Here is a 13,479-nt window from a genome sequence, read left to right as displayed (position 1 = left end):
ACCTGTCCCAGTTTAATGTTTTCTGGTCTGATGGTCTACTGGTCCCAGTTTAGTGTTATCTGGTCTGATGGTCTACTGGTCCCAGTTTAACGTTGTCTGGTCTGATGGTCCACTGGTCCCAGTTTAACATTGTCTGGTCTGATGGTCTACTGGTCCCAGTTTAACATTGTCTGGTCTGATGGTCTACTGGTCCCAGTTTGATGTTATCTGGTCTGATGGTCTACTGGTCCCACTTTAATGTTATCTGGTCTGATGGTCTACTGGTCCCAGTTTGATGTTATCTGGTCTGATGGTCTACTGGTCCCGGTTTAATGTTATCTGGTCTGATGGTCTACTGGTCCCAGTTTAATGTTATCTGGTCTGATGGTCTACTGGTCCCAGTTTGATGTTTTCTGGTCTGATGGTCTACTGGTCCCGGTTTAATGTTATCTGGTCTGATGGTCTTCTGTTCCCAGTTTAACGTTGTCTGGTCTGATGGTCCACTGGTCCCAGTTTAACATTGTCTGGTCTGATGGTCTACTGGTCCCAGTTTAACATTGTCTGGTCTGATGGTCTACTGGTCCCAGTTTGATGTTATCTGGTCTGTTGGTCTACTGGTCCCAGTTAAACGTTTTCTGGCCTGATGGTCTACTGGTCCCAGTTTAACGTTGTCTGGTCTGATGGTCTACTGGTCCCAGTTTAACGTTGTCTGGTCTGATGGTCCACTGGTCCCAGTTTAACGTTGTCTGGGCTGATGGTCTACTGGTCCCAGTTTAACATTGTCTGGTCTGATGGTCTACTGGTCCCAGTTTGATGTTATCTGGTCTGATGGTCTACTGGTCCCAGTTTAATGTTATCTGGTCTGATGGTCTACTGGTCCCAGTTTGATGTTATCTGGTCTGATGGTCTACTGGTCCCGGTTTAATGTTATCTGGTCTGATGGTCTACTGGTCCCAGTTTAATGTTATCTGGTCTGATGGTCTACTGGTCCCAGTTTGATGTTTTCTGGTCTGATGGTCTACTGGTCCCGGTTTAATGTTATCTGGTCTGATGGTCTTCTGTTCCCAGTTTAACGTTGTCTGGTCTGATGGTCCACTGGTCCCAGTTTAACATTGTCTGGTCTGATGGTCTACTGGTCCCAGTTTAACATTGTCTGGTCTGATGGTCTACTGGTCCCAGTTTGATGTTATCTGGTCTCTTGGTCTACTGGTCCCAGTTAAACGTTTTCTGGCCTGATGGTCTACTGGTCCCAGTTTAACGTTGTCTGGTCTGATGGTCTACTGGTCCCAGTTTAACGTTGTCTGGTCTGATGGTCCACTGGTCCAAGTTTAACGTTGTCTGGGCTGATGGTCTACTGGTCCCAGTTTGATGTTATCTGGTCTGATGGTCTACTTGTCCCAGTTTAACATTGTCTGGTTTACTGGTCCCAGTTTGATGTTATCTTGTCTGATGGTCTACTGGTCCAAGTTTAATGTTGTCTGGTCTACTGGTCCCAGTTTAACGTTTTCTGGTCTGATGGTCTACTTCTCCCAGTTTAACGTTTTCTGGTCTGATGGTCTACTGGTCCCAGTTTGATGTTATCTGGTCTGATGGTCTACTGGTCCCAGTTTGATGTTATCTGGTCTGATGGTCTACTGGTCCCAGTTGAATGTTTTCTGGTCTGATGGTCTTCTGGTCCCAGTTTGATTTTATGTGGTCTGATGGTCTACTGGTCACAGTTTAACGTTTTCTGGTCTGATGGTCTACTGGTCCCCGTTAATGTTATCTGGTCTGTTGGTCTACTGGTCCTAGTTTAACGTTTTCTGGTCTGATGGTCTACTGGTCCCAGTTTGATGTTATCTGATCTGATGGTCTACTGGTCCCAGTTTAATGTTATCTGGTCTGATGGTCTACTTGTCCCAGTTTAACGTTGTCTGGTTTGATGGTCTACTGGTCCCAGTTTGATAGTATCTGGTCTGATGGTCTACTGGTCCCAGTTTAACGTTTTCTGGTCTGATGGTCTACTGGTCCCCGTTAATGTTATCTGGTCTGTTGGTCTACTGGTCCCAGTTTAACTTTTTCTGGTCTGATGGTACACTGGTCCCAGTTTAATGTTATCTGGTCTGATGGTCTACTGGTCCCAGTTTAAAGTTGTCTGGTCTGATGGTCTACTGGTCCCAGTTTAACGTTGTCTGGTCTGATGATCCACTGGTCCCAGTTTAACATTGTCTGGTCTGATGGTCTACTGGTCCCAGTTTAACATTGTCTGGTCTGATGGTCTACTGGTCCCAGTTTAATGTTATCTGGTCTGATGGTCTACTGGTCCCAGTTTGATGTTTTCTGGTCTGATGGTCTACTGGTCCCGGTTTAATGTTATCTGGTCTGATGGTCTTCTGTTCCCAGTTTAACGTTGTCTGGTCTGATGGTCCACTGGTCCCAGTTTAACATTGTCTGGTCTGATGGTCTACTGGTCCCAGTTTAACATTGTCTGGTCTGATGGTCTACTGGTCCCAGTTTGATGTTATCTGGTCTCTTGGTCTACTGGTCCCAGTTAAACGTTTTCTGGCCTGATGGTCTACTGGTCCCAGTTTAACGTTGTCTGGTCTGATGGTCTACTGGTCCCAGTTTAACGTTGTCTGGTCTGATGGTCCACTGGTCCAAGTTTAACGTTGTCTGGGCTGATGGTCTACTGGTCCCAGTTTGATGTTATCTGGTCTGATGGTCTACTTGTCCCAGTTTAACATTGTCTGGTTTACTGGTCCCAGTTTGATGTTATCTTGTCTGATGGTCTACTGGTCCAAGTTTAATGTTGTCTGGTCTACTGGTCCCAGTTTAACGTTTTCTGGTCTGATGGTCTACTTCTCCCAGTTTAACGTTTTCTGGTCTGATGGTCTACTGGTCCCAGTTTGATGTTATCTGGTCTGATGGTCTACTGGTCCCAGTTTGATGTTATCTGGTCTGATGGTCTACTGGTCCCAGTTTAATGTTTTCTGGTCTGATGGTCTTCTGGTCCCAGTTTGATTTTATGTGGTCTGATGGTCTACTGGTCACAGTTTAACGTTTTCTGGTCTGATGGTCTACTGGTCCCCGTTAATGTCATCTGGTCTGTTGGTCTACTGGTCCTAGTTTAACGTTTTCTGGTCTGATGGTCTACTGGTCCCAGTTTAACGTTGTCTGGTCTGATGGTCTACTGGTCCCAGTTTAACGTTTTCTGGTCTGATGGTCTACTGGTCCCAGTTTAACGTTGTCTGGTCTGATGGTCCACTGGTCCCAGTTTAACGTTGTCTGGGCTGATGGTCTACTTTTCCCAGTTTGATGTTATCTGGTCTGATGGTCTACTGGTCCCAGTTTAACATTGTCTGGTTTACTGGTCCCAGTTTGATGTTATCTTGTCTGATGGTCTACTGGTCCAAGTTTAATGTTTTCTGGTCTACTGGTCCCAGTTTAACGTTTTCTGGTCTGATGGTCTACTGGTCCCAGTTTGATGTTATCTGGTCTGATGGTCTACTGGTCCCAGTTTAATGTTGTCTGGTCTGATGGTCCACTGGTCCCAGTTTAACGTTGTCTGGGCTGATGGTCTACTGGTCCCAGTTTGATGTTATCTGGTCTGATGGTCTACCTATCCCAGTTTAACATTGTCTGGTTTACTGGTCCCAGTTTGATGTTATCTTGTCTGATGGTCTACTGGTCCAAGTTTAATGTTGTCTGGTCTACTGGTCCCAGTTTAACGTTTTCTGGTCTGATGGTCTACTTCTCCCAGTTTAACGTTTTCTGGTCTGATGGTCTACTGGTCCCAGTTTGATGTTATCTGGTCTGATGGTCTACTGGTCCCAGTTTGATGTTATCTGGTCTGATGGTCTACTGGTCCCAGTTTAATGTTTTCTGGTCTGATGGTCTTCTGGTCCCAGTTTGATTTTATGTGGTCTGATGGTCTACTGGTCACAGTTTAACGTTTTCTGGTCTGATGGTCTACTGGTCCCCGTTAATGTTATCTGGTCTGTTGGTCTACTGGTCCTAGTTTAACGTTTTCTGGTCTGATGGTCTACTGGTCCCAGTTTAACGTTGTCTGGTCTGATGGTCCACTGGTCCCAGTTTAACATTGTCTGGTCTGATGGTCTACTGGTCCCAGTTTAACATTGTCTGGTCTGATGGTCTACTGGTCCCAGTTTGATGTTATCTGGTCTGTTGGTCTACTGGTCCCAGTTAAACGTTTTCTGGCCTGATGGTCTACTGGTCCCAGTTTAACGTTGTCTGGTCTGATGGTCTACTGGTCCCAGTTTAACGTTGTCTGGTCTGATGGTCCACTGGTCCCAGTTTAACGTTGTCTGGGCTGATGGTCTACTGGTCCCAGTTTAACATTGTCTGGTCTGATGGTCTACTGGTCCCAGTTTGATGTTATCTGGTCTGATGGTCTACTGGTCCCAGTTTAATGTTATCTGGTCTGATGGTCTACTGGTCCCAGTTTGATGTTATCTGGTCTGATGGTCTACTGGTCCCGGTTTAATGTTATCTGGTCTGATGGTCTACTGGTCCCAGTTTAATGTAATCTGGTCTGATGGTCTACTGGTCCCAGTTTGATGTTTTCTGGTCTGATGGTCTACTGGTCCCGGTTTAATGTTATCTGGTCTGATGGTCTTCTGTTCCCAGTTTAACGTTGTCTGGTCTGATGGTCCACTGGTCCCAGTTTAACATTGTCTGGTCTGATGGTCTACTGGTCCCAGTTTAACATTGTCTGGTCTGATGGTCTACTGGTCCCAGTTTGATGTTATCTGGTCTGTTGGTCTACTGGTCCCAGTTAAACGTTTTCTGGCCTGATGGTCTACTGGTCCCAGTTTAACGTTGTCTGGTCTGATGGTCTACTGGTCCCAGTTTAACGTTGTCTGGTCTGATGGTCCACTGGTCCCAGTTTAACGTTGTCTGGGCTGATGGTCTACTGGTCCCAGTTTGATGTTATCTGGTCTGATGGTCTACTTGTCCCAGTTTAACATTGTCTGGTTTACTGGTCCCAGTTTGATGTCATCTTGTCTGATGGTCTACTGGTCCAAGTTTAATGTGTTCTGGTCTACTGGTCCCAGTTTAACGTTTTCTGGTCTGATGGTCTACTTCTCCCAGTTTAACGTTTTCTGGTCTGATGGTCTACTGGTCCCAGTTTGATGTTATCTGGTCTGATGGTCTACTGGTCCCAGTTTGATGTTATCTGGTCTGATGGTCTACTGGTCCCAGTTTAATGTTTTCTGGTCTGATGGTCTACTGGTCCCTGTTTGATTTTATGTGGTCTGATGGTCTACTGGTCACAGTTTAACGTTTTCTGGTCTGATGGTCTACTGGTCCCCGTTAATGTTATCTGGTCTGTTGGTCTACTGGTCCTAGTTTAACGTTTTCTGGTCCGATGGTCTACTGGTCCCAGTTTAACGTTGTCTGGTCTGATGGTCTACTGGTCCCAGTTTAACGTTGTCTGGTCTGATGGTCTACTGGTCCCAGTTTAACGTTGTCTGGTCTGATGGTCCACTGGTCCCAGTTTAACGTTGTCTGGGCTGATGGTCTACTGGTCCCAGTTTGATGTTATCTGGTCTGATGGTCTACTTGTCCCAGTTTAACATTGTCTGGTTTACTGGTCCCAGTTTGATGTTATCTTGTCTGATGGTCTACTGGTCCAAGTTTAATGTTTTCTGGTCTACTGGTCCCAGTTTAACGTTTTCTGGTCTGATGGTCTACTGGTCCCAGTTTGATGTTATCTGGTCTGATGGTCTACTGGTCCCAGTTTAATGTTGTCTGGTCTGATGGTCCACTGGTCCCAGTTTAACGTTGTCTGGGCTGATGGTCTACTGGTCCCAGTTTGATGTTATCTGGTCTGATGGTCTACTTGTCCCAGTTTAACATTGTCTGGTTTACTGGTCCCAGTTTGATGTTATCTTGTCTGATGGTCTACTGGTCCAAGTTTAATGTTGTCTGGTCTACTGGTCCCAGTTTAACGTTTTCTGGTCTGATGGTCTACTTCTCCCAGTTTAACGTTTTCTGGTCTGATGGTCTACTGGTCCCAGTTTGATGTTATCTGGTCTGATGGTCTACTGGTCCCAGTTTGATGTTATCTGGTCTGATGGTCTACTGGTCCCAGTTTAATGTTTTCTGGTCTGATGGTCTTCTGGTCCCTGTTTGATTTTATGTGGTCTGATGGTCTACTGGTCACAGTTTAACGTTTTCTGGTCTGATGGTCTACTGGTCCCCGTTAATGTTATCTGGTCTGTTGGTCTACTGGTCCTAGTTTAACGTTTTCTGGTCTGATGGTCTACTGGTCCCAGTTTAACGTTGTCTGGTCTGATGGTCTACTGGTCCCAGTTTAACGTTGTCTGGTCTGATGGTCTACTGGTCCCAGTTTAACGTTGTCTGGTCTGATGGTCCACTGGTCCCAGTTTAACGTTGTCTGGGCTGATGGTCTACTGGTCCCAGTTTGATGTTTTCTGGTCTGATGGTCTACTTGTCCCAGTTTAACATTGTCTGGTTTACTGGTCCCAGTTTGATGTTATCTTGTCTGATGGTCTACTGGTCCAAGTTTAATGTTTTCTGGTCTACTGGTCCCAGTTTAACGTTTTCTGGTCTGATGGTCTACTGGTCCCAGTTTGATGTTATCTGGTCTGATGGTCTACTGGTCCCAGTTTAATGTTGTCTGCTCTGATGGTCCACTGGTCCCAGTTTAACGTTGTCTGGGCTGATGGTCTACTGGTCCCAGTTTGATGTTATCTGGTCTGATGGTCTACTTGTCCCAGTTTAACATTGTCTGGTTTACTGGTCCCAGTTTGATGTTATCTTGTCTGATGGTCTACTGGTCCAAGTTTAATGTTGTCTGGTCTACTGGTCCCAGTTTAACGTTTTCTGGTCTGATGGTCTACTTCTCCCAGTTTAACGTTTTCTGGTCTGATGGTCTACTGGTCCCAGTTTGATGTTATCTGGTCTGATGGTCTACTGGTCCCAGTTTGATGTTATCTGGTCTGATGGTCTACTGGTCCCAGTTTAATGTTTTCTGGTCTGATGGTCTTCTGGTCCCAGTTTGATTTTATGTGGTCTGATGGTCTACTGGTCACAGTTTAACGTTTTCTGGTCTGATGGTCTACTGGTCCCCGTTAATGTTATCTGGTCTGTTGGTCTACTGGTCCAAGTTTAACGTTTTCTGGTCTGATGGTCTACTGGTCCCAGTTTAACGTTGTCTGGTCTGATGGTCTACTGGTCCCAGTTTGATGTTATCTGGTCTGATGGTCTACTGGTCCCGGTTTAATGTTATCTGGTCTGATGGTCTTCTGTTCCCAGTTTAATGTTGTCTGGTCTGATGGTCTACCTGTCCCAGTTTAACGTTTTCTGGTCTGATGGTCTACTGGTCCCAGTTTAGTGTTATCTGGTCTGATGGTCTACTGGTCCCAGTTTAACGTTGTCTGGTCTGATGGTCCACTGGTCCCAGTTTAACATTGTCTGGTCTGATGGTCTACTGGTCCCAGTTTAACATTGTCTGGTCTGATGGTCTACTGGTCCCAGTTTGATGTTATCTGGTCTGATGGTCTACTGGTCCCACTTTAATGTTATCTGGTCTGATGGTCTACTGGTCCCAGTTTGATGTTATCTGGTCTGATGGTCTACTGGTCCCGGTTTAATGTTATCTGGTCTGATGGTCTACTGGTCCCAGTTTAATGTTATCTGGTCTGATGGTCTACTGGTCCCAGTTTGATGTTTTCTGGTCTGATGGTCTACTGGTCCCGGTTTAATGTTATCTGGTCTGATGGTCTTCTGTTCCCAGTTTAACGTTGTCTGGTCTGATGGTCCACTGGTCCCAGTTTAACATTGTCTGGTCTGATGGTCTACTGGTCCCAGTTTAACATTGTCTGGTCTGATGGTCTACTGGTCCCAGTTTGATGTTATCTGGTCTGTTGGTCTACTGGTCCCAGTTAAACGTTTTCTGGCCTGATGGTCTACTGGTCCCAGTTTAACGTTGTCTGGTCTGATGGTCTACTGGTCCCAGTTTAACGTTGTCTGGTCTGATGGTCCACTGGTCCCAGTTTAACGTTGTCTGGGCTGATGGTCTACTGGTCCCAGTTTGATGTTATCTGGTCTGATGGTCTACTGGTCCCAGTTTAACATTGTCTGGTTTACTGGTCCCAGTTTGATGTTATCTTGTCTGATGGTCTACTGGTCCAAGTTTAATGTTGTCTGGTCTACTGGTCCCAGTTTAACGTTATCTGGTCTGATGGTCTTCTGTTCCCAGTTTAATGTTGTCTGGTCTGATGGTCTACCTTTCCCAGTTTAACGTTTTCTGGTCTGATGGTCTACTGGTCCCAGTTTAGTGTTATCTGGTCTGATGGTCTACTGGTCCCAGTTTAATGTTTTCTGGTCTGATGGTCTACTGGTCCCAGTTTGATGTTATCTGATCTGATGGTCTACTGGTCCCAGTTTAATTTTATCTGGTCTGATTGTTCACTGGTCCCAGTTTAACGTTGTCTGGTTCACTTTTCCCAGTTTAATGTTATCTGGTCTGATGGTCTACTGTTCCCCGTTAATGTTATGTTGTCTGTTGGTCTTCTGGTCCCAGTTTAACGTTTTCTGGTCTGATGGTCTACTGGTCCCAGTTCGATGTTATCTGGTCTGATGGTCTACTGGTCCCAGTTTAACGTTTTCTGGTCTGATTGTCTACTGGTCCCAGTTTGATGTTATCTGGTCTGATGGTCTACTGGTTCCAGTTTGATGTTATCTGGTCTGATGGTCTACTGGTCCCAGTTTGATGTTATCTGGTCTGATGGTCTACTGGTCCCAGTTTAACGTTTTCTGATCTGATGGTCTACTGGTCCCAGTTTGATGTTATCTGGTCTGATGGTCTACTGGTCCCAGTTTGATGTTATCTGGTCTGATGGTCTACTGGTCCCAGTTTAACGTTATCTGGTCTGATGGTCTACTGGTCCCAGTTTGATGTTATCTGGTCTGATGGTCTACTGGTCCCAGTTTAACGTTTTCTGGTCTGATGGTCTACTGGTCCCAGTTTGATGTTATCTGATCTGATGGTCTACTGGTCCCAGTTTAATGTTATCTGGTCTGATGGTCTACTTGTCCCAGTTTAACGTTGTCTGGTTTGATGGTCCACTGGTCCCAGTTTGATGTTATCTGGTCTGATGGTCTCCTGGTCCCAGTTTGATGTTTTCTGGTCTGATGGTCTACTTGTCCCAGTTTAACGTTGTCTGGTTTGATGGTCTACTGGTCCCAGTTTGATGTTATCTGGTCTGATGGTCTACTGGTCCCAGTTTAACGTTTTCTGGTCTGTTGGTCTACTGGTCCCAGTGTAACTTTTTCTGGTCTGATGGTCCACTGGTCCAAGTTTAATGTTATCTGGTCTGGTGGTCTACTGGTCCCAGTTTAAAGTTGTCTGGTCTGATGGTCTACTGGTCCCAGTTTAACGTTGTCTGGTCTGATGGTCCACTGGTCCCAGTTTAACATTGTCTGGTCTGATGGTCTACTGGTCCCAGTTTAACATTGTCTGGTCTGATGGTCTACTGGTCCCAGTTTGATGTTATCTGGTCTGACGGTCTACTGGTCCCAGTTTAATGTTATCTGGTCTGATGGTCTACTGGTCCCAGTTTGATGTTTTCTGGTCTGATGGTCTACTGGTCCCGGTTTAATGTTATCTGGTCTAATGGTCTTCTGTTCCCAGTTTAACGTTGTCTGGTCTGATGGTCTACTGGTCCCCGTTAATGTTATCTGGTCTTTTGGTCTACTGGTCCCAGTTTAACGTTTTCTGGCCTGATGGTCTACTGGTCCCAGTTTAACGTTGTCTGGTCTGATGGTCTACTGGTCCCAGTTTAACGTTGTCTGGTCTGATGGTCTACTGGTCCCAGTTTAACCTTGTCTGGGCTGATGGTCTACTGGTCCCAGTTTGATGTTATCTGGTCTGATGGTCTACTGGTCCCAGTTTAACATTGTCTGGTTTACTGGTCCCAGTTTGATGTTATCTTGTCTGATGGTCTACTGGTCCAAGTTTAAAGTTGTCTGGTCTACTGGTCCCAGTTTAACGTTTTCTGGTCTGATGGTGTACTTCTCCCAGTTTAACGTTTTCTGGTCTGATGGTCTACTGGTCCCAGTGTGATGTTATCTGGTCTGATGGTCTACTGGTCCCAGTTTAATGTATTCTGGTCTGATGGTCTTCTGGTCCCAGTTTGATTTTATGTGGTCTGATGGTCTACTGGTCACAGTTTAACGTTTTCTGGTCTGATGGTCTACTGGTCCCCGTTAATGTTATCTGGTCTGTTGGTCTACTGGTCCTAGTTTAACGTTTTCTGGTCTGATGGTCTACTGGTCCCAGTTTAACGTTCTCTGGTCTGATGGTCTACTGGTCCCAGTTCGATGTTATCTGGTCTGATGGTCTACTGGTCCCAGTTTAACGTTTTCTGGTCTGATGGTCTACTGGTCCCAGTTTGATGTTATCTGGTCTGATGGTCTACTGGTCCCAGTTTGATGTTATCTGGTCTGATGGTCTACTTGTCCCAGTTTGATGTTATGTTGTCTGATGGTCTACTTGTCCCAGTTTGATGTTATGTTGTCTGTTGGTCTACTGGTCCCAGTTTAACGTTTTCTTTTCTGATGGTCTACTGGTCCCAGTTCGATGTTATCTGGTCTGATGGTCTACTGGTCCCAGTTTAACGTTTTCTGGTCTGATGGTCTACGGGTCCCAGTTTGATGTTATCTGGTCTGATGGTCTACTGGTCCCAGTTTGATGTTATCTGGTCTGATGGTCTACTTGTCCCAGTTTGATGTTATCTGGTCTGATGGTCTACTGGTCCCAGTTTAACGTTTTCTGATCTGATGGTCTACTGGTCCCAGTTTGATGTTATCTGGTCTGATGGTCTACTGGTCCCAGTTTGATGTTATCTGGTCTGATGGTCTACTGGTCCCAGTTTAACGTTATCTGGTCTGATGGTCTACTGGTCCCCGTTAATGTTATCTGGTCTGTTGGTCTACTGGTCCCAGTTTAGTGTTATCTGGTCTGATGGTCTACTGGTCCCAGTTTAATGTTTTCTGGTCTGATGGTCTACTGGTCCCAGTTTGATGTTATCTGATCTGATGGTCTACTGGTCCCAGTTTAACGTTTTCTGGTCTGATGGTCTACTGGTCCCAGTTCTATGTTATCTGGTCTGATGGTCTACTGGTCCCAGTTTAACGTTTTCTGGTCTGATGGTCTACTGGTCCCAGTTTGATGTTATCTGGTCTGATGGTCTACTGGTTCCAGTTTGATGTTATCTGGTCTGATGGTCTACTGGTCCCAGTTTGATGTTATCTGGTCTGATGGTCTACTGGTCCCAGTTTAACGTTTTCTGATCTGATGGTCTACTGGTCCCAGTTTGATGTTATCTGGTCTGATGGTCTACTGGTCCCAGTTTGATGTCATCTGGTCTGATGGTCTACTGGTCCCAGTTTAACGTTATCTGGTCTGATGGTCTACTGGTCCCAGTTTGATGTTATCTGGTCTGATGGTCTACTGGTCCCAGTTTAACGTTTTCTGGTCTGATGGTCTACTGGTCCCAGTTTGATGTTATCTGATCTGATGGTCTACTGGTCCCAGTTTAATGTTATCTGGTCTGATGGTCTACTTGTCCCAGTTTAACGTTGTCTGCTTTGATGGTCTACTGGTCCCAGTTTGATGTTATCTGGTCTGATGGTCTACTGGTCCCAGTTTAACGTTTTCTGGTCTGATGGTCTACTTGTCCCAGTTTAATGTTATCTGGTCTGATGGTCTACTGGTCCCAGTTTGATGTTATCTGGTCTGATGGTCTACTGGTTCCAGTTTGATGTTATCTGGTCTGATGGTCTACTGGTCCCAGTTTGATGTTATCTGGTCTGATGGTCTACTGGTCCCAGTTTAACGTTTTCTGATCTGATGGTCTACTGGTCCCAGTTTGATGTTATCTGGTCTGATGGTCTACTGGTCCCAGTTTGATGTTATCTGGTCTGATGGTCTACTGGTCCCAGTTTAATGTTTTCTGGTCTGATGGTCTTCTGGTCCCAGTTTGATTTTATGTGGTCTGATGGTCTACTGGTCACAGTTTAACGTTTTCTGGTCTGATGGTCTACTGGTCCCCGTTAATGTTATCTGGTCTGTTGGTCTACTGGTCCCAGTTTAGTGTTATCTGGTCTGATGGTCTACTGGTCCCAGTTTAATGTTTTCTGGTCTGATGGTCTACTGGTCCCAGTTTGATGTTATCTGATCTGATGGTCTACTGGTCCCAGTTTAATTTTATCTGGTCTGATGGTTCACTGGTCCCAGTAACGTTGTCTGGTTCACTTTTCCCAGTTTAATGTTATCTGGTCTGATGGTCTACTGTTCCCCGTTAATGTTTTCTGGTCTGATGGTCTACTGGTCCCTGTTTGATGTTATCTGGTCTGATGGTCTACTTGTCCCAGTTTGATGTTATCTGGTCTGATGGTCTACTGGTCCCAGTTTAACGTTTTCTGATCTGATGGTCTACTGGTCCCAGTTTGATGTTATCTGGTCTGATGGTCTACTGGTCCCAGTTTGATGTTATCTGGTCTGATGGTCTACTGGTCCCAGTTTAACGTTATCTGGTCTGATGGTCTACTGGTCCCCGTTAATGTTATCTGGTCTGTTGGTCTACTGGTCCCAGTTTAGTGTTATCTGGTCTGATGGTCTACTGGTCCCAGTTTAATGTTTTCTGGTCTGATGGTCTACTGGTCCCAGTTTGATGTTATCTGATCTGATGGTCTACTGGTCCCAGTTTAATTTTATCTGGTCTGATGGTTCACTGGTCCCAGTAACGTTGTCTGGTTCACTTTTCCCAGTTTAATGTTATCTGGTCTGATGGTCTACTGTTCCCCGTTAATGTTATGTTGTCTGTTGGTCTACTGGTCCCAGTTTAACGTTTTCTGGTCTGATGGTCTACTGGTCCCAGTTTTATGTTATCTGGTCTGATGGTCTACTGGTCCCAGTTTAACGTTTTATGGTCTGATGGTCTACTGGTCCCAGTTTGATGTTATCTGGTCTGATGGTCTACTGGTTCCAGTTTGATGTTATCTGGTCTGATGGTCTACTGGTCCCAGTTTGATGTTATCTGGTCTGATGGTCTACTGGTCCCAGTTTAACGTTTTCTGATCTGATGGTCTACTGGTCCCAGTTTGATGTTATCTGGTCTGATGGTCTACTGGTCCCAGTTTGATGTCATCTGGTCTGATGGTCTACTGGTCCCAGTTTAACGTTATCTGGTCTGATGGTCTACTGGTCCCAGTTTGATGTTATCTGGTCTGATGGTCTACTGGTCCCAGTTTAACGTTTTCTGGTCTGATGGTCTACTGGTCCCAGTTTGATGTTATCTGATCTGATGGTCTACTGGTCCCAGTTTAATGTTATCTGGTCTGATGGTCTACTTGTCCCAGTTTAACGTTGTCTGGTTTGATGGTCTACTGGTCCCAGTTTGATGTTATCTGGTCTGATGGTCTACTGGTCCCAGTTTAACGTTTTCTGGTCTGATGGTCTACTTGTCC

General features: G+C 45.4%; 1 protein-coding gene across 1 annotated transcript in view; it reads left to right on the top strand.

Moving 5' to 3' along the window:
* The window catches only part of frem1a (Fras1 related extracellular matrix 1a), a gene marked incomplete at both ends in the record, with an annotated part of 264,812 nt that overhangs the window by 155,156 nt on the left and 96,177 nt on the right, over positions 1-13,479 (top strand). The gene's annotated exons all lie outside the window — the stretch shown is intronic.

The sequence above is a fragment of the Telmatherina bonti genome, assembly GCF_933228915.1.
Source record: "Telmatherina bonti genome assembly, chromosome: 18".
NCBI lineage: Eukaryota > Metazoa > Chordata > Actinopteri > Atheriniformes > Telmatherinidae > Telmatherina > Telmatherina bonti.
The sequence above is the reverse complement of the archived record's forward strand: the minus strand, read 5'-3'. Positions and strand labels throughout refer to the sequence as shown.